The sequence below is a fragment of the Alexandromys fortis genome, unplaced genomic scaffold (assembly GCF_014885135.2).
Source record: "Alexandromys fortis isolate MF-2015 unplaced genomic scaffold, M_Fortis_MF-2015_v1.1 scaffold_8_9099976_23576923, whole genome shotgun sequence".
Taxonomy (NCBI): Eukaryota; Metazoa; Chordata; class Mammalia; order Rodentia; family Cricetidae; genus Alexandromys; species Alexandromys fortis.
The window spans coordinates 4,733,658-4,760,021 of NW_026067899.1; the positions used below are offsets into that span (position 1 = coordinate 4,733,658).

General features: G+C 38.9%; 1 protein-coding gene across 5 annotated transcripts in view; it reads right to left on the reverse strand.

Annotated features, from left to right (window-relative positions):
- The window catches only part of B3galt1 (beta-1,3-galactosyltransferase 1), a 482,035-nt gene that overhangs the window by 104,540 nt on the left and 351,131 nt on the right, over positions 1 to 26,364 (reverse strand). For all 5 annotated transcript variants that reach the window (XM_050123307.1, XM_050123288.1, XM_050123270.1 and 2 more), the window contains one exon: positions 24,439 to 24,486. The gene's annotated coding sequence lies outside the window, so the exon portion shown is untranslated. The remainder of the gene's footprint in view (positions 1 to 24,438; positions 24,487 to 26,364) is intronic.

The following is a 26,364-nucleotide window of genomic DNA, read 5'->3' on the forward strand; positions in this document are numbered from 1 at the left end:
TCAGAGAGCCCACATCAAACCCTTGGCAGGCATTGCATTTATTGATTTATTTTCCTCTTACATTTCTTTAGGATCGACACAGAAACAGCTCTCTTGTATTTTTTATTCGTTTGATTCCCAAACACTGACAGTGAACCTGGAAAATTGTAAGCAGAGAAAACGTATTTGTGCGTGTGGCTATATCCAAATCCGGTTTGGTAAAAGGAACATTTAACTGGCAACTTGAAGCATGATTGATGACAAATGTTGAGCTTACCTTTAATAGTCAGGATCAGAATTACATATGAATTCTAAAACCCTACAAACGCTATGAGCAACACGTAGTCTACCTGGGACACTTCCACTTCCATGGTCTTGTTCTTCGTCAGCTCATTTCTATGGGTCCTCTCTACTCTCTGCAACCCTTACGTAATGAGATCAAGGATGAAATGGTGCAGAACCCTCTGTCCTCTGGGTTAGACTCCTAGAGTTCTTTTTTTTTTTTTTTTTTTTTTTTTCGAGACAGGGTTTCTCTGTGGCTTTGGAGCCTGTCCTGGAACTAGCTCTGTAGACCAGGCTGGTCTCGAACTCACAGAGATCCGCCTGCCTCTGCCTCCCGAGTGCTGGGATTAAAGGCGTGCGCCACCATCGCCCGGCGACTCCTAGAGTTCTTATGTGGATTTGTTTTGTCCATTTAAACAAAGCATTCCGGAGTAAAGACAAGGGAAGATAGGAATCAGGTGAGTTTCTTCTCTCTCCAGCCTCCTGGTCTCACTTGTTCTTGCTCTCCCCTTCCTTTGCAAGCCTTGGCTTCCTATTGCTCTCCAGATGGTTAGCAGCCTCACTCAGTGCTGAATATCTTTCACACTGGATCTCTCTGGGTTCCCTAAATTCACTGCAAGCCCAGTTCTTTTAATAAATATCTCAATGTGATTTTTTTTGAGGGATATTAAGAAGGGTCACGGGCTTAGGCATTTTCTAGCCTAGAGGGATTTGCATTCTTGTAAGAGGCCATCCCCTGATCCAAAGGAAGAAATTGCTGTTAGTAGGCTTTAAGTCTTCAGGAATAGCATCAGGGACCAGAAAGCCTTCTAACACCATTGTATCGACTCCTAAAAGCACTAAACCCTCCCATGTTTACAATGTTTTCCTCTTACCAGCATGAACTAACAAGACATTATGTAGACAGAAGCCCCACATGCTGATGTTAAGAAATGCTGAACTCATACAAAAAGCGAAAGAAGTCAAAACAGAGTTGAAAGTTATTTTTGTATATGCGTGAGGTAAATGGGGCATGGGATGTGGAGCAAGAATACAGGGAGAGCATTAGAAACACATGAAACAAATTATCTGCTGAATCTTAATGGTACTATAATCTATTACTAGAAGAACATCAGAAACACAGAGGATAAACAAATTGTTTAATCTTAATGGCACTGTAATATATTACTAAATATTTAGGAGTACATGTGCTTAATAACCTTTTCTGAGATCATTCTCATTTACTTGGTCTATAAAATTTTTTGGAAAGGGAGCTACAAATATACCACAAACTGCAGGCTCTTTTGCAGATAACATGACATTTAAAAATAAATATTATAATGGTAAAATTGTAGCTTAATTTTGTATACAACAAAAAATATTTAGTTTTACGAACACACCTCTTGGATATTATCCAAATTATTATAAATCAAAGTGTGTGGCTGTTTTTCCATTTCTAAGAATAGTAGAATAGGGAGTCTGTGGTCGCATATTTTTTTATAGGAAGCTAATAAGTTCATTTGCTCTAGATCAGGGCAATTCAGGTACATATGATGAATTTAGGATTTTCTTTTGCCTTTTGCTTTTTGAGAACAATAAATTACCACCTTAGAGAACATGGAGTTGCCCTTTGATTCAGTCATGCGCGCTGCATTGCAGAGGTGAGGCAAGGCTGAAAAGGGCTTGTGAGATGATTACACATCACGTAAATCAATGCAGTGTGCTGCAAATGCAGCAAGAGCACTGACTTTTAAGTTTCTAAAATGATTTTTAACTTTTGAAATCTAGTAAAGACTTCACAGTTTTCAGAATAAAAATGGTTTTACATAATACTAGGAAGAGCTATTATTTTGTTAAAGTGAAAAATTATTGTACAGAATGAGTTTTATGGCTACCCTCTACCAGACTGTATGGAATGTTTATGAATGTAAATTATCCAGAAAGGAGTTGATGTCTCCTCTAGCTTTGAGATGGCTATCTGTTTTATAATTGCCCTTATTATCCATTCCCCCAATCAACATATTGAACTCATCAAATTAGTCACAAATGACACTCAGACTTAATAAAATGACATAGATATAAGGAGGTAGGAATAATCAGAAAGAGGAAGAAGATGGAGAGAAAAACACAAGAGTATTGGCAATAGGAGGGTAACAGTAATGTATGAGGGAAGAATATAAAAAAGAGTATTGATTATTCTTGTAGGGTTGCAGTAACATTAAGGTAGACTAGAGATAATACAGGATATGCAATTGGTGTAGGAGGTCCTTCTGTCTATGTGTTGCTTTCATTGGTTAATAAAGGAACTGTTTTGGGCTTATAGGGGAACAGAGCTAGGTGGGTAAAACTAAATGGAATGCCAGGAAGAAGAGGCAGGGAGGGACGCCATGGATCTGCCATGGAGATAGAAGTGCTGGAACTTTGCTGGTGGGCCACGACCTCATGGTGATACACAAATTAGTGAAATGGGTTAAATTAAGCTGTAAGAGTTATCCAATAAGAAGTTAGAGCTAATGGGCAAGCAGTGATGTAATTAATACAGTTTCTGTGTGGTTATTTCAGTTCTGGGTAGCCAGGACAAACAAGCGGTTCCCTCCAACATGCAATGTGAAAGTTCAATATGTTCCTGAATTGATGAAAAACATAGGTCCACAGATAGGAAAGCATAATACATGGAAATGGAATGAATGTGCAGAAACCTAAACATAGACATAGACGTCGACATTTCCAGGGCATCAAAATATTTAACAACCCTGAAAATACCTGGATAGAAAATGTAGAAAACTAGAGGATGAAAAGTTGACAAGAAAGTTTTCAAAACACCTTGGTTCCTGCTGGTCAGTTAATAACGATGTCAAAGTGCTGAGAGAAAATAGTTTCTTTTTGTCATCTTAAGCTGAGGAGAGTTTCACAAAACAGTGCAATAAAACAGGGTTGTCTCATGCACCATCATTAAAAATTACAGACGTTCTCCGTTCTTAGAAGAAAGAAACAATCTTAATGGAGTGTCTCAAATATAAGAAGAAACAGTAGGGAGACACTAGTTACCAAGAAGAAACTAAAAATGAACACTGTTCATATAAACATGTAATCATGTCTAACGTAGGGAATTAAAGACAACTATATCATATGAATGATAGGAAAGGGAGATGTCAAGATAAACACGTGTAATCATGTTTAACTCGGGGAATTAAAGACAAATATACCATATGAATGATAGTAAGGGGCCATGTCAAGATCCTTGTGTTCTTGTAAGGTAGGATTAATGCATTGGGTAACATTAGACTTCATGGGCACATACTTGCTAAAACATCTAAGTCAAATCAAAATGCTAAAGGCACAGAATTATTCCCATGAAAATATGATGCAAGATAAGAAAGTTAATTCTAAGTGAAATAAACAAATTTAAAAGGATGCTAACAAACTGAAGGTCTTTCTATTAAAATGTACAAAATTGTGATTGGAAGAATAGAAACAAGTATGCAGATAATAAATAGTTGAAATACAATGAATAACAGAAGTATGTGTGTGCCAAACTCACATAAACATGAAAAGGTATTCAAAGAAAGGATAATTGGCAATAATCTAAAAATTTGGCAAATTGGACAGACAATATACTCTTCTTAAAATATATTTAAAATATAGAAAAGTGAAATACTTCAATAACTATGAAGGCATTTCAGCTTAAGAATAAGAAGGAAACAAAACCTGTCATATCTTAAAAGTGAAGAAATAATCTTATGTAGATAGGAAAGTTTATTAGTTTTTAGGGACATTCAAGCATGTTAGCATTTTCTGCATTTGTAAAAGTGGAAGAAGCCTGAAAACACTAAATGCTGATGATGTGAGAAATATAATACACTAGTTATAAACCCTAACCTTTTTAACTAAAACTCTCATTCGCTCCCTTCCTAGGTTTACATGGGAAATTCTTCATTTCCCCAGAACGTGTGACATAATACAATGCTCATCAGCAGGAATTTAAATGAACACAGTACATTCACACTAGAATCTTAGGTAGAAGAAAGGAGTGAACCATAGCTATAATGTACATGAACAAGTCTTTTTTAAAAAAATACCCACCAAAATCAAATGATGATAACCATACAGAACTACATGGTTTGTATGAAGAACCAAACAAAAATCCAAATCAAAACAACAACCCAACAACACAATGTTATGGATATAGAGATGATAGATTTTTAAGAAACAGCAAAGAAATGGCAAAACAATACTTCTTATGGTAGGTTGACCAATATGAGCAAGAAGCAGCAGAACTGAAAAGAAGAAGCAGTGTACATATATAATTGTGTAAGAATTGGTATGATTCTTTAAGTCAGGCAGTCATTTCTAAGATGGTAGTGTTATTCATGGTTTATATAGATGCTTGAAATATACTTTTGAGCAGTCATATATTCTAGAACACAAGATTGATGTGCTGGCTAGTGCCATTTTAATTTCACACAAACTAGAATCATCAGAGAGGAAGGAACTTAAACTAAGAAAATGCCTTTGAAAGATAAGTCTGTAGAAAAGCCTGGCATTTTAAGTGGTGCTTCATGTGAAATGACTCACTGTGGGTAGGGTCATTCTTGGGCTGATGATGCTGGGTTTTATAAAGAAGTAGGCTGAGGAAGCCATAAGGAGCAAGCCATAAGCATCACTCCTTCATGGCCTCTGTATTATCTCCTAACTCTAGGTTCATGCTCTGTTTGTGTTTCTGCCCCGACTGTCTTTGGATATAAACTATAATAAGAAAGAATAAGCAGAATGAACTCTTTCTTCCCCAAGATACTTTTGGCCAAAGTGTTTCATCACAACAAGAGTAACCCTAACCGAGACAACTGACAAACAGGATTATGTAACTGGTATGATGACAATTTTCAAAATTATTAGCAGGTAACCTACATAAGTCGCCTGGAGCTCAGGTTCAGGTTCCTTCTGTTATGGCAGATCATCATTCTGCAAAGTCAGACAGGTGCCTTCCCTCACTGTGCGCCTCACATTAGCTGCGGACCATGTTGCGTTACTCTCTTTTTAATGAGTGCCCCTGTCTTATTGTGGATTTTCTTAACTTGCTTCTTCAGCTTTCACTCCTTTCATTTTCTTAAGGCATGTCCCATGATAACACCTCACAACCTGTAGGCTTCAGCTGGTTTTGTTTTGCAGCCGAGGACAAACTTCTTTAGCTTTGTTCCTTATGTTAAGCAACTTGTACCTCTATCACGATTTACTCTACACTCATTGGCTGGAAATAGCTAATCCATAATGGTAAAGCAACAGGTTTTCACTGAACAGTGGATAAACAATACCCTGAAAACAAATATTGGCAGGTACAAGTACTTCATTAGAAAACAAGGGTTTAAAAGGGTCCATTAGCATTGTGTGGGTAATTTATCATGGTTCCACAGTGAGAAGTGACACCCTTGCCTTGCCACCATTAACTGTCAGTAGTCCCTCAAGAAAGCATGGGGCTGCCGGGTGGTGTTGGTGCACGCCTTTAATCCCAGCACTCGGGAGGCAGGCGGATCTCTATGAGTTTGAGGCCAGCCTTGTCTACAAGAGACAAGAGTTAGTTCCAGGAGAGGCTCCAAAGTTACAAAGAAATCTTGTCTCAAATAACAAACAACAACAGCAAAAAGCACGGGGCCTCATGAGCCCTTGCCTCTCCCTCTTCCATGATGAAGTACTGCTGGGATGAATCTTGTGTAGGTCATGTACTTCAGCTGCACTGCATAAAGAACCTTCCACACATGCTCATGCAGACAACCCTCTGTAACTCAGTGAGCCACACACACACAAATGAAGTAAGAAGATGACTGTTTGGGAAGTAAAGCTGCAAAAGAAGATAAAAGAAGCAGATATAAGAGGACCAGACACTGGTAGGGTCTTTGAAACTTTATTATAAATGGGTGTGAAACTACTAAAGAAAAAAATTACATAAATGTAAAAGCTAATAAAAGGAACCCTCTCTACTGCTATAATAAAACAAGCTTCTACTAAGAGTTGGATTGAAGGTGGAAGGCCAATGTGCAGAAGAGCATTGGTAAATTAAGCTTCTATAGTAAGATATTTTAGAGTCATTTAGATTCATTAGTCTTTTCTTTTTTAGATGTACTAGGTAGGGAGATATCAGCTCCACCTCAGTAAAGACAAATGAATGCTCTGCTTTTCACCATTAATTTTTGGTGGCATATCATTTCCCTGGTCCTATTAATGTGCCTTCATCTAGCCCCAATACGTTCCTAAGCAGCTTTAATATAGTAATCAGTTAAATACATCCGTTGCCAACATTATAATGGCTAGATACCACTATTCCATCACTGTAATCAAATTTTTGGCTTCTCATTTGGTCAAAAAGGAAAACCATTCTTTTGAAGGGTTATTTCTCTAATGGATAAGCTTCAAGGCACAATGATATTGCTAGGGTTTTGGATGAGTCTCCCTAAGCATGTAATTTTTGGTCTCCAAATTGTGTTAATAAAAGGTGAGGATGGAGCCTTTGGTAAGTGCTGCACAGAGAAGGTCTTTAGGTCATTAAAGACATGACCTCAATGGAGGCTTGAGTTTTCATCCTTTATCTTTGCCTGCAGAGTCATGAAATGAATGGCTTACCTCTGCGGTTCATCTACCATGACGTGCTGTTTCTATATGGTCCCAGCTCAAATTTGCCCGTCAGTCATGGATTAGAACTGCCCGAATACTCCTCCCCAAAGATCCTTTTCTTAGTTAATTATTTCAGTAAAAAATAAAATGACTAATAGATTTTTAGCTTGATTCATAGAACGGTATTTAATATTGATTTACCAAAGTTGGAGTCTTGAAGTCGTAGAATGGTTATCTGGGGAGGTCAAAGTCTTCACCACTCGCACCGAGAATGGCAGGGCCTCACACAACACATTAGTTTGCATTCTTTCTACAAAGCTCTGTAAGAATGTTCCCCCATATCATTCTCACTACATCACCACCCACCCGAGTATTTCCTTTTTCGCTTTTCCTAAAGATTTGTTTGAGGACATAAAGGATTGTCTTCTCCATGTTTGGATCCCCAGTCTGGCACTTAACAGATCTGCAGTACATACTTGTCGAAGAAATGACTCCAATTTATTTGAATATGCATGACTGCAAGTTGTCCAACACCTGGCTTACGTTGAACCTACTAATAAAGTAGATGGGTTGCCTCAGGAGGGAGGCTTGGTTCTGCAACCTTACTGTATATTTAAACAACCACATTTTCTTTTCTCACCCAGATAAACAATCTGACTGCTACCAACTAAGGGATACAGAGGTCCTTGTGTATGACAGCGAGATCTAAGCAAGTCCGGTCCCAGAGGCATCCTCAAAACAGCAGAGAAGCTTCTTTACAAAACTTGTACTCTGTTCTCAGTGCCTTGCCCGGACCATGCCAAGGATTTATCTCTGAATCAAAAGCATCTGGAACGAGGGAAAGAGGGAGACCCTTCCAGAGACAGATGGAATCATTGCGTTAATCAGATGAGGTAGTGATGTGATGGAAGTTGAGATTCCATGACAGTGCAAACCATGAGAATGAGGTGTGACTAGCTCTGTAGCAAGGGGGAGGTTCCCACTTGGAAGCCAGGCTATGATGACCTCATGAGCAAAAACTAAAACATGCTCCAGTTTCAGTCTGTGAGCAATTTGTAGAAACTACATTATTTGTTAGTTTATATTACTAATATTATTTAAGCATTTATATAAAGGTGACCTTTATTTTTTTTCCCTTGCTAATATCCAAAAGACTATTTGAGAAAGATGGTTCGTACCCTTGACTTTCATTGAAGCCTATCCAAGGGGCACTCCTGTAATACATTTACAAATCTATTCTTTATCATCCTGTAATCATAACATTTTACTTACCACATCTGATTTGATTACATGAAAGTTTAAACAGTTAGGCTTTCCTTTTCAGAATCATCCTGGATCCAAGCACATCACATAAAATGGTGGCTTCACTGGTTACCAGGGTTAGTATGTACTAACATTCCTGCAGCGGAATAGGTCAATGGACTCTGAAAACTTGTAGTTACAGTTTATAGTGTATGCTTCACTTTCTGCCTGAGAGTAAAGAAGCTGAAGGCACTCTCTAGCTTCACTGTGGCTACAGTGGACTCCTTTCAAGAGATATTAAATCTTTTCCACTTGCCCCAATCTGAGTAGGACCCAACGTGCAGCTTTCTAAGTTCCACCAGCAGAGCTGCTTTAGGGTGAAGTGGATGGTAAAATAGGTTGACTCACTCTTCATCAATGCCTTCATTCTAAAAATACACATAGTGACCAACTGACACGGGCTTAACTTAGAATTCTTCAACTATAGAATGGCCTACAATTTGTATACCTTTTAATAGAAACCATATTTTTGCACATAATATTCTTCTCGAGTAAAAATACTGGTTTCAGAGTCTCTCATGCAGAGAAAGAGAGCCATGGCTTCAGTCAGCCACATGGTCAAGATGGCTAACAACTGATTCTCTATGCTGAACTCCATTGCATGCTGCGAGGGTACAAGGTTTCCTGCATTTTGAATACCTTTTAGATTTATGAAATGATAGGTTCAAATTACAGTGGGGTTATTTAGTTGGAGCCCAATTTCAAGTTGAAAATATGCATATTTGTCCATCTACTATGGGCTAACCTTCAGAATTAAGGGAAGTCTACAGTCTAGTGTTATGGACATTGATAAAGAAAGCACTTGTATATTAGAAAAGAGAGCAATATGAGAAGACAAATTAGTCTAACCTTCAAAAGGGAGCAAGCTAAATTCTAAATACATAGAAAATAGGTAGTTGATGAGAATTATTTCCTATGCTTTTCAAAACACAGTAAACAGTGGCATTGGACCATAGTTCTTTACATAGCAGCCTCCAAGAAAGTCTTTGATCTTAGAAATGTAGACAAATGTCTCTTGATACTTAACTTCACTCACCTTCCTCCATCCTATCCTTTGACCCAAGAAAACTACTACATTTAATAGGTATGTTTGGTATTTTTTATACTAGTAAATAATCCTGGAAGTTTGAGAGTCATTTGGGAATTCTAATTTAGAACGGACTGTTCCTTGGAGAAAGTTAAGATCAACAATTCTATTAAAAACATCCCCCCTATTTCACAGAGTATTGGTTAGAAACATGGATAATTTGTCCTTTTCTATGCACTCTGTGTTGTTATGGGCTTAGCAGGTTGAAAGGATAAAACTCATCTTTAGCAAGAAGGGTGAGGGGTTGGAATCTAGACTGAAGTTAATCTCTGTGAAATTGAAAAGTCAGTAGAACAGCATAGGGAGACAGAACATTTCAAGTCTGTTCACAAGGGAATGACTATTTATGTTGCTGTCTTTGTAGTTGTACATTTCAATCTTCAACTATCGGGGGAATTTGGAAAGATACTGCATGTCAGCAAACAGAAGATTGCAAGAATATATGAAATTTAAAATTCAGTTGTTTCTAGCTTTCAAATATAGACAACAGTTAGTCCCACAATGGAAATTACATAACTCAACCAGTAAAAACTGAGTAATTCTTTGGAAAGGTGAAGAAATCTGAGGAGCTATTTGACATCTCAGATGGAGATGAACTGTAGTCTGAAAAGCATACTCAACAACTATTGTGTAATGTGGCATTCCCCTCTGTATGCTGTGAATTAACATTGGTTAATAAAGAAGTTGTTTTGGGCCTGTGATAGGGTAGACCAGAGATAGGCGGGGGAAACTAAACTAAATGCTGGGAGAACCGAGGTGGAGTCAGAGAGAAGCCATGAAGCCGCTGCAGAGACAGACATGTCAAAACTTTGCTAGTAAGCCATAGCCACGTGGTGATACACAGGTTAATAGAAATGGGTTAAATTAAGATGTAAGAGCTAGCTAAAAATATGCTTAAGCTATTGGCCAAGAAATGATTCAGGTGATATAGTTTCTGAGGGATTATTTCGGGTCTGGGCAGCCAGGAAACAAACAAGCAGCTTCCTACTACAGTTGTGTCTTTACTTCCATGTGCATGTGGTTTATACAGAAGATACCAGTAGTATTTGAGACCTAGAGAGGAACACATCTAAGAAGAATGTGACTGTGGTGACCTTTAAACTCTGTGTGCTGTTCATTGTGGGGAAGATCGCTTTAGTAAAAGCTGAAGTTGTAACTAATTCTGCCTCCTGGGTCTGTGCTAAACAGGTTAGGCCTTCTCTTTCTGTTTGTCATTAAGACCAATGTCACTACATTTTGAGAATGAACTTGATCTTTCAGTTAACTAACTCAAATACCTAACTCATGGACTCACTCCATAGACAGCTGCACGGTAGCATTTAGCCAAGGAAGGTTGTCTGTTAACTAGCACTGTTGCCTTTCAAAGTTGCAACACTTATTCCCTATAATGTCAACATGTTTTTCTCTTGGAAACATTTTCTTGTGAGCTGTCTCATCAACTCCTGCATAGATTTCCCATGTCTACCATTTTAGAATCCCATTGCAGAATCGAAAGGCTGATGTGTTAGACTCATACTGTCATTTCTTTCAGACTTTCTTTCCCTTAGGAGGTTGTTTTAGTTACTTTCCTATTGCTAGGATAAGAAACTATGGGCAAGACAACTTAGAAAACACTTCGCTGGGGCTCACAGTTCCAGAGATTTTAGAGTCCATGATCTTCACGTTAGGGAGCATGGTAGTAGGTAGACAGGCATGACCCTGGAGTAGTAATTGAGAGCTTATGTCTGGATCCACAGTCAGGAGGGAAGAGGAAGGGAGGAAAAGAGAGAGAAAGAGAAAACAAGGTTTGAAGCCTTGAAGTCCATCTTCATGTCTCTTCCTACATGGCCACACTATTGCAGCAGTTCGTAACCTATGGGATGTGACCCCTTTGTGGATCAAACAAACCTTTCACAGGGTTTGCCTAAGAACATCAGAAAACACAGATATTTACATTATGACTCATAACAGCAGCAGAATTAAAGTTATTAAGTTGCAATGAAAAAATTTTATGGTTGGAGGTCACCACAACATGAACAATTCTATCAAAGGGTCAAAGCATTAAGAAGGTTGAGAATCACTGGGAAAGACTTAATTCTTCCCAAACAGTACCACCAACTGGCAACCAGGTACCTAAATACATAAGCCCCTGGGAGGGGGTCATTCTCATTCAGCTTCTCATTCTCATTCAGATTCCCCATAGAGCTTCCCAAGAAGAGAAGAGGAAATATGGGCACTCAGTGCCTAAGAAATCCTAACACATTCTTTTGGTGTGTTGTAATCATGAAGCATTTATGTGTTGACTCTTGAGTCTGGGAAAGGCTTCTAGTTTAACATGAATACTTCCACGTCTAAATTTCCTTTTTACAACACCAGAAACTCCATGGATAAGTTAAATCTGAGTTACAACAGCCACCATCAAAGTGCACTAATGGAAAATTCAGTCTCATGTTCTGCTCACAAGTCTCCTCTAATAGCTCCACTTTCTGGGAGTCCTGAGGAATATATCATAGAAACAGCCTGTTAAAGAGCCTTGCAGACAATCTTTTACAGGGCCCTCCTTTCTCTCACTCCTTTCATTTCAGATGTATTAAGACAGACCAATAGTGAGCCTTTTCTTCTCCAGGTAGAGAATTGCTAGCCACAGAGATCCTTCTTTAGCTGAAGTGGTTGTGAGCCCTCTACCATTTAGGTTGCTCTTTTCATCAGCATATTCTAGTTTATCTGTATTGTGTTTTAACTGTATGATCCAGAACTGAAACAGTGAGCAGCCCTTCCTTGCTGGCACGGATCTTCTGTTTGACGTCCTCTGAATATACTCATTTTCAGCTGGTCAGCTATGAATTCATTGAACACCAACTCAGAATTCAGGCTTTGCAGTCAAACCATCTGAGTTTGATGGGGAGATTGTTTTTACTGATACGGATTAAAAAATATAACAGTTTCCTTACCTGTTCAATACATATTAAATACTACCAGCCTGTTCTTCAGGTAAAGACCATGTCAGAATACCTGGCACACGTACATACACAGAGATGGTAGGAACCTTTTGACCCATACTAAAACTGATGGTGAAGACAATTAAATCTAAAGAGTTAATGCAGAAAATGACTTTTGGGGAAAAAAATGATGTTTCCTCTGTGTTCTCTGGAAGCAGTTTCAACAAAGGGGAAAATAGCTGTCATTAATTGCTGCTGGAAAAGTAGTTTATGACAGTGAATTCACTGGTTGAATTCTGTGGAGTCCTAGCATCTTGAGTTTATGCTAGCTGAGTTTCTGCAATCTTTTGAACTTATGAATCTAGCTCGACAGCAGGCTAATTTCGCGTGAGTGATGGAGCTTATTCCATTGCTGGCCTTGCATCTGAAGGCCACTCTTTTCTTCTCCAGCCCCTTGCTGCTATCTGTACCCTAATTCATTCAAAAGGGGGCCTTAGGTGTGTTGCAGTGAAGACAAGATACTGAGGAACTAGATGGGCATCTTAAGTTGTCTTTTCACACAACCACGTGTGTTGGGTCCCATTAGCATGCTATTGGTGTATTAAATGACCACAGTTTTTTTTTTATATGGAAATATAAACATTAGTTTCTTAAATGAAGGGTTCCCAGTGAGGGTGTGTGTGTGTGACAGTCTGTGTGTATATGTGTGTGTGTGAGTGTGTGTGATGAGTTTCCTTCCTGAATGCATTCAGATATATATATTTACACAGGCAAAAGTGGGAATTTAGGTTTGGCACTGTAGGATACCTAGTCAGTTGGCTACAGTTCAAAATCTGGAGTTTTAAACCTAGTAGCTTTTTGACAGAGACACATTTTATCTTTGCCATTCTTTGACCTTTAATTAATAAACTGGAGGGAATAACATGTGTACAAATGTGATAACACATAAGAGATACACTTTTTAGTTCTCTATCTTCTTTCTCCAATTCTTTGTGTTTGCCTGCATTTACTAGGGGATTGGAGCTACTGGATGGTGGCCAGTAGACATCAGCAATACTCCTGCCTCTGCCTTCATAGTGTAAAAGTTATATACACATGCAGCCTCTCCTGGATTTTTTATGTGCAGGCTGCAACCCAAACTCAGGTTCTCACAGGTGTGCATGCAGCAAGTGTTTTTATGCCCTTTCCCACTGAATTATCACTTCACCAACTCTCTGTTTTATCTTTCAAAATGGATCGCAATAAGAATAAATATGACATGTCTAAGACACTTTAAACAGACTGTGGAATCAATGGACCATCCCGTATTATTTATTTTCACATCTTTAACCACTTCTCTATTCTTTACTGATACACATGCATATACCCATACATTTCAATGTGTATATAACAATGCCTCTCTATTTGTATGTAAATATAAATACACATATACACATGCACACATACAGAATGTGACTGAAAGATGTGCTTGCCTGTTTTACACAATGTGCTTTGTGCCTTTTAGAAATGTTTCTCAAATACATGCTTCACATAAAACATCAGCAGTCCCTGCTACAACAGCTGGCAAGGAAGGAAAGAAACACATTGGAGTTTGTCCCTCTCCTTGTTATTGCTCTGTGGCTGGCCCATTGAGACATTCAGCTGCTGTAGGAGCAAGGGGACTCTAAACAGTCTACTGGAATTTCATCTTGCCAAATGCTGGAGTTAGCAGAGACCCAGGAAACATATTAAAAAGGCATGACTCTCAGATATATTGACAAGTCCAAAGTAATAAAAAAGCAAAATTTGATATAACCGGGGGCTTTTCACATTGTCATTTTTCACCTTTGCCATATTCTCTGTAGCTGGTCTCAGCGCTTTCTCAGCATAGCTTTGGAGATTGGAAGGGGGATTGAATGCCTTCCTTGAGCCTGCTTTCACTCTACTCAGGCTGATTTATATTTAAGATTGTGTTCCTTCCTCCAGAGACAGTTGGGGTATTGTTAGAGTGATTGTTTAAAAATATAAAACCATGCACAAATCCAGTTACTTGAATGGAGTGAGATGCTGGCAGCCCAAGCAAAGTGGAATGGGAAATAAAATATTGCAAGTGTTAAAAATGAGAGAGAGGCAGAAAAATGACAATCATAAATGGGTTATTTAAAGAATACTGGAATTCAAGCAAAGATGGATAGCATCTTTCTCCCCCTTTCTCTCAAATGAGAGAGAGAGAGAGGAATTGTAGATTCAGAGAATACTTTATTTTTAAAAAGCCAGCTGACTTAGACCTTGTCTTTTATTATCCCCTTTACATCATTTATTTGTTTTAACAGACACGCATCCCAGGAATGATCTTGGGAAAATAGATGGTTGAATTATTACAAAGTAATTTTAAAACAGAACTGCTCATAGTTGGTTTTCTATTCCTTCCCATGCACATCTGAGCACTTTAAAAACATGAGCAGAGAGCTACTGAGATGTTCTTTATATCCTTGTGTGCCTCAGGTAAAATGAACGATGTTTCTGATATCTTGACCAGAGTCATGTGATGTGTGGAACTCTTCCTCGTTCATATATTGCTGTCTGAGTTGTCTGGGAAATGTTCCCAAGCATTCAGGCCATGTTCACAGCAACTGAAAATTTGTTCTTGCCTTACAGCAATAATGGGCTGGAACCTGGAAAGAAATTACTTTAACTTCATGTTCCAGTCACAGCCACAAGTAACAGACTTGTAAACTTGAAGGAAAGGAGGTCAAAGAAGACCACTCTCTTTTAAGAAACTTTACATTATGGTTAGGATGGCTATTCACTAGGACAATGGATGTTTACTTCCTTATTATTTGCTCTATAATCTAACTAGGAAGTATCTTCTTGAAGTTTCCATAGACTGGCTTTTCTGACTCTTTATAGCAACAAACAGTTCATAGAACTACAAATGAGCCCCTCAAATGTCAAGAAACCCTTTAGCTCAATGGCTTGCCTTTGTAGTGGGGGGGGGGGGGAAGAGTGACATGTTGCTTAGAAATTGAACTGCATTGAAACTTCTCTGTGATTCACTCCATGTCCTTCCATTTACACTGACCAATTTCTACTTTCTTGAACTTAGACGCTAAATAATAACGGTCACAATCAAAGCATGGCAGAATGCCTGTTACACTCAATTGAACTGAGCTCAGTAACACCATCATGTTCTGGGCCACCATCTACACAGACATTACACATCATGTCTTTACCACAGAAGAATTTGTAGGCCATTAGAGGTATGATGAAGCACCTTACCAGCTCATTTGTGGAAACCCGAGACAAATACAAATGTCCTTGGAGAATGAGTTCCATCACAAGTAAATTCAAAGGTAGAATGATGTACTGAGTTCTCCTAAGAATGTTACCAGTGCCTTTGTCCATTTAGCAACTTATCTGAGACCTATCTGTGCCTCCCAGTTCATCTGTGAAATGAAGATGGTGTGTCTGACATGTCTGGTGAACAACCAAGCTGTATTCATTTTGTTGTTTTAACAAGTCAGAAAGCACTTGAATAACGAATGTAGAAGAGGTGACTTTAAGATCACACTGGGCCTCAACAAGGTTTCTGGCGACAGCATAGAACACAACCATGGCCCCCGGCTATAGTACAACCATGTACCAAGTCATAGATATCAACACAGACCCCAGTTACAGAGGACCAAGGATGCAGACATGGCCCTTAGTGGCAGCATGGCCTAGCTATCGGCATGGCTTCAGGTGGAAGCACAGTCTACAGGCATCCACTTGACTTTCTGTGGTAATATGGGCATGGACATCAATACAGACTCAGCTGCAGTGCTCAGGCTGACCTGACAAGCAAGGAGCCTAATTTTGCTGTGAGATTGATGAGTCGAGATGCACAGTGGAGGGGGGGGCATGGAAGGCTTCTGCGACAAGTCCTATTCCCCTCGCCCCCTCCCCCTGAAAAACAGCAACCTAGACAGGAAGCCATTTAAGAGAACTCTTAAACAGCTTGATGCAGATGCTGAAGTGTAACTCTCCACAGCTGTTCTAGCTGTCCTGTGTCCATCCTCTCTCCTCCAGCTTCCCTCTTTGGGGGCCCAGATATACCCCCTATGTTAGATGCAGCATATTCTTTTCAGACTAGCTGTGAAAATTTTCTTGATCTCACTTTCCCGGTGTGCGAAAATCAAATACAAACAGTGTCTACCACACAAAGCGTGAGGACTAAAATGGTCACAATTAAAGGGCTTTGCAACAGCCTGACAGATAACACACCTTTCAGGTGTGCACTGTTGCAGTACAATTTCATAAGCCTCAGAAATAATGTTCCTTGTTCTTTCCCCTTCCCTTCCATTATTTTGATAGTTAATCTTGATGATAAATTGAATGGGAAAGAGAAATGCCTAGGAGATTAATAGAGCACACCGCTGAGCGTGTCTGTGAGCCTGTTCTAGAGATTATCAGATCAGGAGAGCCTTACTTAATCAATGGTGTAATCCGTAGATGCGGTCAGACGTGGGCTAAACTATCGGGAGGAGAAAACACTGTAGAAGGTGGGTAGTGGAAGTAGCTCTGTCTCTTTCTCCTCCCACCGTGTGTGTGTGTGTGTGTGTGTGTGTGTGTGTGTGTGTGTGCATGTGATTTTGATGGGTATATCTTACTTGTCCCCTTCCCATCTCCTTCCCTCTGCATCCTGGAGACATGCCCTTCTGGTATGATCTTCTGCATCACCATGACCCAGAAACAGTAGAGGAGTTGATACTGCACTGAAATCCCTAAAACCAGTATCCTTCCTTCCTTATTTTTTCAGTTATTAGATGACAATGAGGAACACTATGACACAATTATCATCAACATAAGTATATGATAGATTATTCTAACATGCCAACAAATCACCAGTACCAGCCACAGAGGTTGCTCCTCCCATGAAGGTTTTGTTTCCCTGCACAGAATAATCTATTCAGCAGTATCACATACCTCTATTACTGTGTTCATCCATTATTCAGTAATAGACATAGCCCCAAACTATCCAAGACTTTAGTTCTGTGCAGCCACTCTTAAGATTCAGCCATGAAAACAGTTTTTCCATCAGTGTTACGGAAATTACCCTAAGATAATATTCATTATTTTTCATCCACAAGCTTCTTTTCCAGGTGATGGTAAATGTTTGCCAATGGTCTGCCATACTGTGTATTGGCTTCCTCGCTGTTGAGAAAGCTCACCAGACTTAGGTCTGGCCATCTGCTAGATGTTTAAAGATGTGAGTGTCTGGGGTGAGAACCATGAATCCTAATAAGTTCAACTCCGAATTTGTTGGTGCCGCCCACAACTCTTAGTGTATTTTTAATGTATTGCTTCAAAATGAGAACAGTTTGATGGAAAGCCTTACCATAATATTTTACAATACCAATAAAGCTCATCCACACGTCCAATTTATAATTTTATGCCTGCTAATATATGCTAATTTTGGCTACATTGGTTCTATGGACTGGTTTACAGAAATATTCAGATCATAAAACGTCTGTTCCAATTAAAGGAATTTCAGATTTGTTTTATAGCAAGAACGGCAGGCCTGACATTGAGCTCAGAGTCTTGGTTCTCGGCCATATTCAGAGAGATGCAATTTAAGTCATGATATTGTATAGAAAATACTGTTTTTTTCCTATGTCAGGTTCTGTAGAAGTGTTTTACCAAGTCACAGTAGATCAAAAGCAAACTGAAAGTTTGTCCAATTAAATTTAAGGGCTGAGGAAAAGAGAAAGCTAAAATCTTGGAGGAAGACAATGGATACCTGGGGTGGGCAGGTGTTTGAAAACAAATCTCACTACATGTAGAGAATCATCAGGTACCAGTGCCCTGAACCGTAGGGATTTGTCCATGATCCAGGCTATGGGCAGGAAGGAAGATGGGCCAGGAAATCGAGGTGTCCTTTGTAGAAAGCCTCTGATTTAAACTAATGTAGTGTGGGTGGGAGGTGACTGTAGTGAAAGCTGATTTTGTTTATGCATGTAATAATAGCACAGAGAAAGAGTCATAGAAAATAATCACACGTTGGGCATTTTAATTGAAAGCTATCTGGACAAGATAGAGTGTTTATGCTTCCCCCCCAAAATGATGCTATAGTTACAACTTCATTTGAAACATCAGCAAAAAGACCAAGATAAAAGAACAGTTCTACTCTATATACAGAAACACTTGTTTAAGTACAGGGAAGAAGGGAGTACGGCTAGGTGGCCTTGCGAGCTTCCACAGACCAAGTAGGTAGAAGCTGGAGCATGGCACACACAGCATATGCTGCCCATCACATATGGCAGAAATAAATAAGTGAAGGGCAGCCAGTGTCAGTAGGACGTGAGCAGACATTTATTAACTGGTGACTGGGCACTGAAATTTGGAACATGTTTTATGACTTTACAGAAAACCCCGTAAATTAGAAGGTAAAAATATTTGTCATTAATGTTGTCAGTAAATAGATAGATGGAGCTATAACTGAAAGTTGATTATAGAACCAGCCTTCTTAACTCAATGGTATAGAAGTTCAGGGCATGCTCAATGGACTCCCTTGTACTGGGTTCAAGTCCCATCATACCACTTTCTAGCTCAAGTGAGGTGCATGCCCTCTTACAACTGAGTTTCTCACTTTGAGAGGAGGGTGATGTGGATACCGCCGCTTTCATAGAATCATCATTATGCTAAATACAGTAGAAAGTTTGGAACATACTTTGTATGGGTTCCTACATAATATATCGTAAATGTTAGTTGTTATTGTCTGTAAAATTTCATGGTTCTAATTATATGTCTTGATTTCACAAGCATACCTTTTGCTTTTCAGATGACTTTTTAAACATGAAGTTTGCTTTATGTCTTGTTAAACAGTAACTGTGATGTTTGCCATCAATGGACAGGAGGGACAAGAAAGGAAGCATTATTGCATGATGAACTTTGAGGTGTCTGGAGTTAGGGGACCAGCTTTAATCTAAAGTCTGCATCAGTGTAGCCTTTGGAAAACATAATCTACATAATATCTTTGTAGAGGAAAGTGATACTAAGATTTGAACCCAGGGCCATTGTAGGTGCCAGGCAAGTGCTGAATCAATGGCATCTACCTCTATGCTAAGCCAGGTGTTGTCTTCAAGACTGTATCTGAATTGGAAGAGAGTTCCTAGTATCTCCGTTTTTAGAGATGATAGATTTGAAAGTATTTTGTAAACTGTAAGTCACTGTACAGATATTAGTTATTATGTTAACACCATGAGATGATTTGAAAAAGCAAAGGAACAACACATTGCTGGAGAAGTTTGAAGAGCTTCCTAATTTGGGAGTTGTTACAGACACCATTAAGAATTGAGAAACCACAGTCCTAAATATAGCTTAAAACAAACAAGAAAATGAAATGTGATTCAACCTTAAAAAATGTAGCTGGCTGTGTGTGAGCAAAGGACTCAGAGAAACCTAGAGAGTGATGTTGCGGATGAGTGACCCAGTGGTTAAAGTCAGTCATTCAAAAAAAAAAAAAAGATAGGAACTTTACAATATTAGGTAGTATTGAAAAGAGCACTTCTATTTTGAGCTTGTATAAAGAGACAATTGTTCTTTTGTTCCTTTTCGAACAATGCCTGTGGAGCACCCTTCTGGGCACTGCAGGTCAGCAACTGGGCCATGATCTTTATCCAAAGCACACGCACGCGCGCGTGCACACAAACACACACACACCACATTACACAATGCAGATTCTATCTGTGAAGTGGAAATGAGTGTACTTGGAGAAGGAATGTCTGCAGAGTAGAGTGCCACATTTGCAGCTTTGTGGGTCAACAGAATGTCCCTCAGCTATTTTTGCCCTTGTGTCCTGGGGCTTGAGATATGCCGCTTCTGCACATTATTTACTTCTGTATCCACATACTTAGAAGGGAAGCAGAGAGGATATCATAACAGCAAGTAGAGCAGAAATGCTGGAAGAATGTAGTGATGAAGAAAAAAAATTTATCAAAACACTTGCTATCTATCTATCATCTATCTATCTATCTATCTATCTATCTATCTATCTATCTATCATCTATCTATCCATCCATCTATCCTACTATCATCTATTTATTAATCCATCTATCCTCTATCTATCTATCTATCTATCTATCTATCTATCTATCTATCTATCTATCTATCCTACTATCTGTCTGTCTATTAATACATCCATCTATCCTCTCTCTCTCTCTCTCTCTCTCTCTCTCTCTCTCTCTCTCTATCTATCTATCTTTTTTATCTATCTTGAGGTTGAATCGCCATATATAGTCTAGGCAGCCTCAAACTTGCCTCATCTACCCCAGTGCTGAGATTATAGGCATGCACCACCACATGTGGCAAATGACAGAATTTGACAGGGCAATATGTTAAGGAATAAAGCAAGGTTTCCTCTCCTAAAAATTTAAATAGGGGCCTTATATAGCAGGACTAGGAAGACATGCATAGAACAGACTTTTTTTTTTTCCCGGCAGTAGACACTACCCCAGATTCTGCTGAGGTGTAACCCTGGATACACTTATAGACTGTGCCCTTCCTCCCATGCCAAGGAACACTTAAGTGTAGGGATGGACATGCTGGCTCCATTTCCTGCTCCCTTCTCTTCTCCCCCATTTCCTAGAGCATCTGCACTTGCCCTTGCACAGTGGAGCAATGGAAGCGGGAAACATTCTTGTCTGTATGTCGATAAGTTGTGTTAAGGAGTGAAGTAAGAATCAGACAATGCCTGTCTTCCATCAGCCCTCATCAGTCTTTCTAGAACCTGGGCCCAACTGCCCATTCAACAGGCTGGTTCCCTCATGATGTTCACCTGCTCCTTCGTGTGGGCAGGCTTTCATTCTCTCTCATGGCTGGGACTTTCTCCATAATTTCTTGTGCCCCACAAATCTCCAGGGCAAAATATTCTTCCTTAGGTCACTCTGGACCAGTAAAATGCATCCAACAATCAGCTGTGTAAATGAGGCACTTATGATTGATGATGAATTGACGGGCTTCCCAGTCAGTGCTTGTAAATGTAAAACTTATAATAAAAACTAAGAGGGAAGGAAATCATAAAGCAGGAATTTAAAATGGCATAGAATATTTATATATTAATCCAAAATAATGTTTTTATAATATATTTTTTAAGTTATAATTCCTTAATTTTTTTCTTTGCTCCCTCTTACCCCTCTTAGATAGTCTCCTTGATCTTTCTTTAGTTCATGGCCTCTTTTTCTTTAATTGTTTCTATTTGCAATATAAATATATACATATGTATATATATCACATATATTACTAAATATATAAGTGTAACCTGTTCTGTATGTTTATTGTATGTATTTGATTTCAGAGCTGAGCTCTTGGTATTGAGTAGAGACACTACACACAAGATAATGTTTCAAGCGTAATTAAGATACTTTATAGAACAAATGTTAAAATCTCTGACTATTTCAATATAAGGGTCTAGATCGCAAACTCTACTTAGATAAGTACTGGAAATGACTTCAGTGTTCAGTGGTGTGGTGGTATGAATGAGACTCTCCTCCCCATAGGCTCTGGCATTTGAATACCTGGCTCCCAGTTGGTGGCTGTTTAGGGAGACTTAGCAGATGTTGCTTTGCTGGAGGAAATTTGTCAGTGGGGCAGGCCTTGAAGTTTCAAAGCTACGGGCCATTCCCTTGCACACTTGCTTGCGATTTGAGATGCAAGTGCGCAGCTTGCTGCTCCAGTCACCGTGTCTGCCCACTGCCCCACTTTCTTATATGATAGTCATGGACTCTTATCCCTCTGAACCAAAAGCTCAAATAAATCCTTCTGTAAGCTGTCTTGGTTATGGGGTTTAACCACAGCAACCGAAAAGGCATTGGTGACATACAACACAAGAAAATAGTGTACAGACATTAAAATGACATCCTGAAAAAGGAGGTACTCAGAAGGAAGGGATATAGTCTCTTAAGTTATATGTACAAATGATTTGTTTTTTTATTAAATAAAATACATTTAATTAGTTAATTAAGCGTGTGTGTGTGTGCATGTGTGTGTCTGTGTGCCGTCATACATGTGGGGAGGTCAGAGCACATAGAACCACCTGAGGAAGTCAATACTTTTCTTCTACCAAAAGGATTCCAGGAACTGAACTCATGTTCTCAGGCATACAGCAAGCACCTTACTTACTGGGTCATTTAGATAGAACCTAATGTATTTTTAAGGACTCTGAAATAAAGAGCTATCTTTCAAGCTACCTCTAAACAATTCATCAGCCACTAAGAAGATGAATTAGTTGTGCCATAAGATTTTTGCCTTATGAGTGAGAAAATGTAGTTATGTATAGAAAGAAAAGTTTATGCTTCTCTCTTTGCCCCCTAATTGTTTGAAAAATCATGGTATATTGAATAATCATTTAAGTTTCTACATTCTACTGACATTTTATTGCTCAATGTAACTGTCTTGAGATACTCTTTGAGGTAACTTGGACCCGAAAAAAAAAATAGTGTATCAAGAATATTTCGTCTCTCACTAGTCAGAAAATGTAATAAAGGCCAAAGATCTTGGAAACTCTTCAGAGATGGTGTACATAGAATAGTCAAAGGCAGAAACTAGTGTGCCTGAGTCATAGACTGTGGCTTTCCTTCCAGCACTAACCGTACTGAACCTTTCAGGCTGACCTTCTAGGGATGCTTACTTTTCATTAGTTTGTAGTAAAATTAATAATTTAAAAACCCTGAACCTAAGTAAAAAAATTTAAAAGTCAGATAGGCTTTTGGGGCTCTCTGATTTCCATGAAGGTGCAGAAATGTATATCATGAAAAATGACAAGAAAGAAATCTTGCCTCAGGATGGAATCTACTTAGATCTCACACATACCTGGTATGGATGGTAGGGACGATAATAAATTTAAATCATCTTAGACAGTGAAGACAATGCCAGACAGGTTTCAAGTGAGAACTACATGGGCTTTGAGTTGATGCTAAGATTTGGGAGATGCCAGATGGGGTGCATCAATTTTCTGCATAGTTTGACATAAATCTGCAGTGAGCAGAGGGGATGATAGGTTGAAAATATGTCCTACTCCAAGATCTATTTTCTTTCTAATTCCTGTAACGATTCCCTATTACCTAATATGACAAACAATAGTACTTAACTGAAGACCTTGACAGGAAGTGATTATCCAGTTACTAACCAGCTGACTGGTCAAGGAAGCATTTATCTCGTGGTTGGTTCCCTAAGCATTAGAGATTTCAATTACACAACATCGAAGATTAAGTCAAATTAGAAAATGAGATGTAAAAGTGTCAACAAAAGCTGATGGATATAACATATATCTCAGGCTCTAAGGACAAACCTTCTATCCATCACTTGAAAACATTCCTTTATTCTGGCTATAGGGCATTGTGGTGTTAATGGTATCTTTAAGCTAAAAACAATAAGTAAAGGGACCTTGTCCTGGTCAATGAACTTCTGGCCTGGAGCAAATCACAGTGATTTAATTTCCTGTTATATAGCAGAGACAAAAGGATTAGAGTTTGCTCACGACACAGCTTTGCCCCTGCACTCAATCAAGCAGACTGCAAAGTACAGGTGTCTGCCCTACCCTTGGCCAAGCATGAATGAATATACAACCTCGAGGTAAAAAGGGGCTTAAATAAATGAAAAAAGGGGGAAAATGCCAAACGTTGCTTACATGTAAACTACAATGAATTTAAGGATGCCAGAGGTTCTCCTAGACACTAGTCTGCCAGGTGGAGTGACCTGGGAATAGTAGATTCAGAAAGACTGAAATATGAGACTGCTTATATTATATCTTATTTGTGTTAAATTGGACATGCTATTGAAGTCTTTGAGCTTTGGTTCTGTCAACTATAAGTCGGTGCTAATAATATCTTATGAAGACATTGTAGTCGTTAATTAGACAAAGTACATCCAGTGACTTCACCAGTGGCCTATATAAATTTAGCTGTAGCTGTTCTTTGATGATATATTCCCAAGGGTCATACTTAATATCTACAAGAGAAGATACTTCAGGATAGGGTGTGCTCTTCCAGTTATCTTTAAATCATGCTTACTATTAACTCCTAAGATCAGTCTTGGGCGTTTCTGTCTCAAGCTGGGATTAGTAGAAGCCAATGCAGAATCTAAAATAGATGAGTAGATTCTTGGCAAAGACAAAGTTACTTCTGAGAGGAAGACGATCAGGTTGGAGGTAAGTGGCAATATTAACCCACAATGTAGCATCTTTGGGTAGAATGGATTGGCAAGGATAAGAGAAATAATTGTGACAAGACTCATACTTGGGAGTAACCAGGAAGGTTAAAAAGTTATTACCTGAGACAAACACCATCCACAGTTCCATGGAGACCCATTTCTTCTGTCCTGAAAAAAAGGCAATGGAAGATTATCCAACTGATTTTTTTCAAAATATTTATTTATTATGTATACAATATTCTGTCTGTGTATATGCCTGCAGGGCAAAAGAGGGCACCAGACCCCATCACACATGGTTGTGAGCCACCATGTGGTTGCTGTGAATTGAACTCAGGACCTTTGGAAGAGCAGATGATGCTCTTAATCTCTGAGGCATCTCTCTAGCCCTCCAACTGTTTTTTATGGTGCCCTAATGGACTAAAATCTATTAATACATATTTGACCTCCAATATCAGGGTAAGATTTGTATCATTTAATATTTCCAGGTATAGCTCAGGATGATATATTTGGACAGAACTGCTCTGAATTGGCTCCCCTTTACAAAGAACAAAACCTACTGGCATCTTGGTTTGACTTGGGTGTGGGATCCAGAACTTGTTCATGGTTTTTTGGCAAGGTCTCCATCTCTCTCAACACTACTGTGTTCTTGGTATTTAAGACTGTCTGGGCCGGGTGGTGGTGGCGCACGCCTTTAATCCCAGCACTTGGGAGGCAGAGGCAGGCGGATCTCTGTGAGTTAGAGACAAGCCTGGTCTACAAGAGCTAGTTCCAGGACAGGCTCCAAAACCACAGAGAAACCCTGTCTCGAAAAAGAAAAAAAAAAAAGACTGTCTGGGTCAAATGTGATACTTAGTAGGTAAAATAATGACTTTGAAGAGTGCCCTAGATACATTTCCTCAATCCACATTGATATATTTTACTATACTGTCTAAACACAGTGGTGTTATGAAATCATAAAGAGATGGTTATAAATTTTCCTATATTTTTTTTGCATAGTGTTGAAAAAGTCATCCCTTCCCTCTTTGTTTCTGTTTATATGAAAAATGAAAAGACTGAGCTAAAAACCTGAGGAGATATTTCACTATAATGGAGAAAATAATATGGAACATTTGGTATAAAAGTATTAATTCATGGATTGTAATAAGGGAAAATTTGTCTTTTTGAAGACAAACAATTGCAAAAGCATGTAATCAGAATTCATCCTAACACCAGCACCTCCACCATGTGCGTGCACACACACACACACACACACACACACACACACAAATATCACTGTACAATTAGCAAGGAGAAATAGTCACCAAATGGGCATGATAACGATGGGCTATACTAGCTGTGAACCAGAGAAGGAGTAAAGAACCTGCCTGGATACCTAGCCCAGGAATTAATAGGAGAATAAATGTCCAAGTGACTATGATGGGCAACTATTCTGTAAGACATCATGCAGAGATTTATGAAATCCAGAACATCTAAGGGGAAGTACATAACACGACATGACAGTGTGATGGCCCCAAATGTCTTCTTAGACAAACAGCCATTGAACTAGAGAAATCTTTCTGGAAAAGCTAGTGCTTCCTGGAGTAGCTTTTATAATCGTTAGGCCAAATGATCCACATAGTTACTTCCAAATAATTAAAATGGTACTCTAGAGTAGTCCTGTTCTTCAGTAAGCGGGCAGAATAAGGCTTTGTGTTTGAAAAAACACTGACTTATGAAGTGTGGTTGCTGGACCCCTGTTAGTCTTTGACACCATTTAGGAGCCCATAATGACCTAATTTCTCTGGCTACATATCTACCCAAGGTCTACATTTCCTTTTGTACTTCATCCACAATGACAGATCACAAAAGATTTCAGAAGCATATATGGGAGTCCAGTTGTTTTCCATCTAGTAAAAATACTCGAAAAAAATATAAGAAAGTCATCTTCTCACTAATTTGTACTAAACAATGAAGTAAGTTACTTTTTCTTTAAAAAGATGCTATTTATTTGAAAATAAGTCAGTTAATTAATTCTTAAAACTATTTAAAATTAATGGTATTAACTTT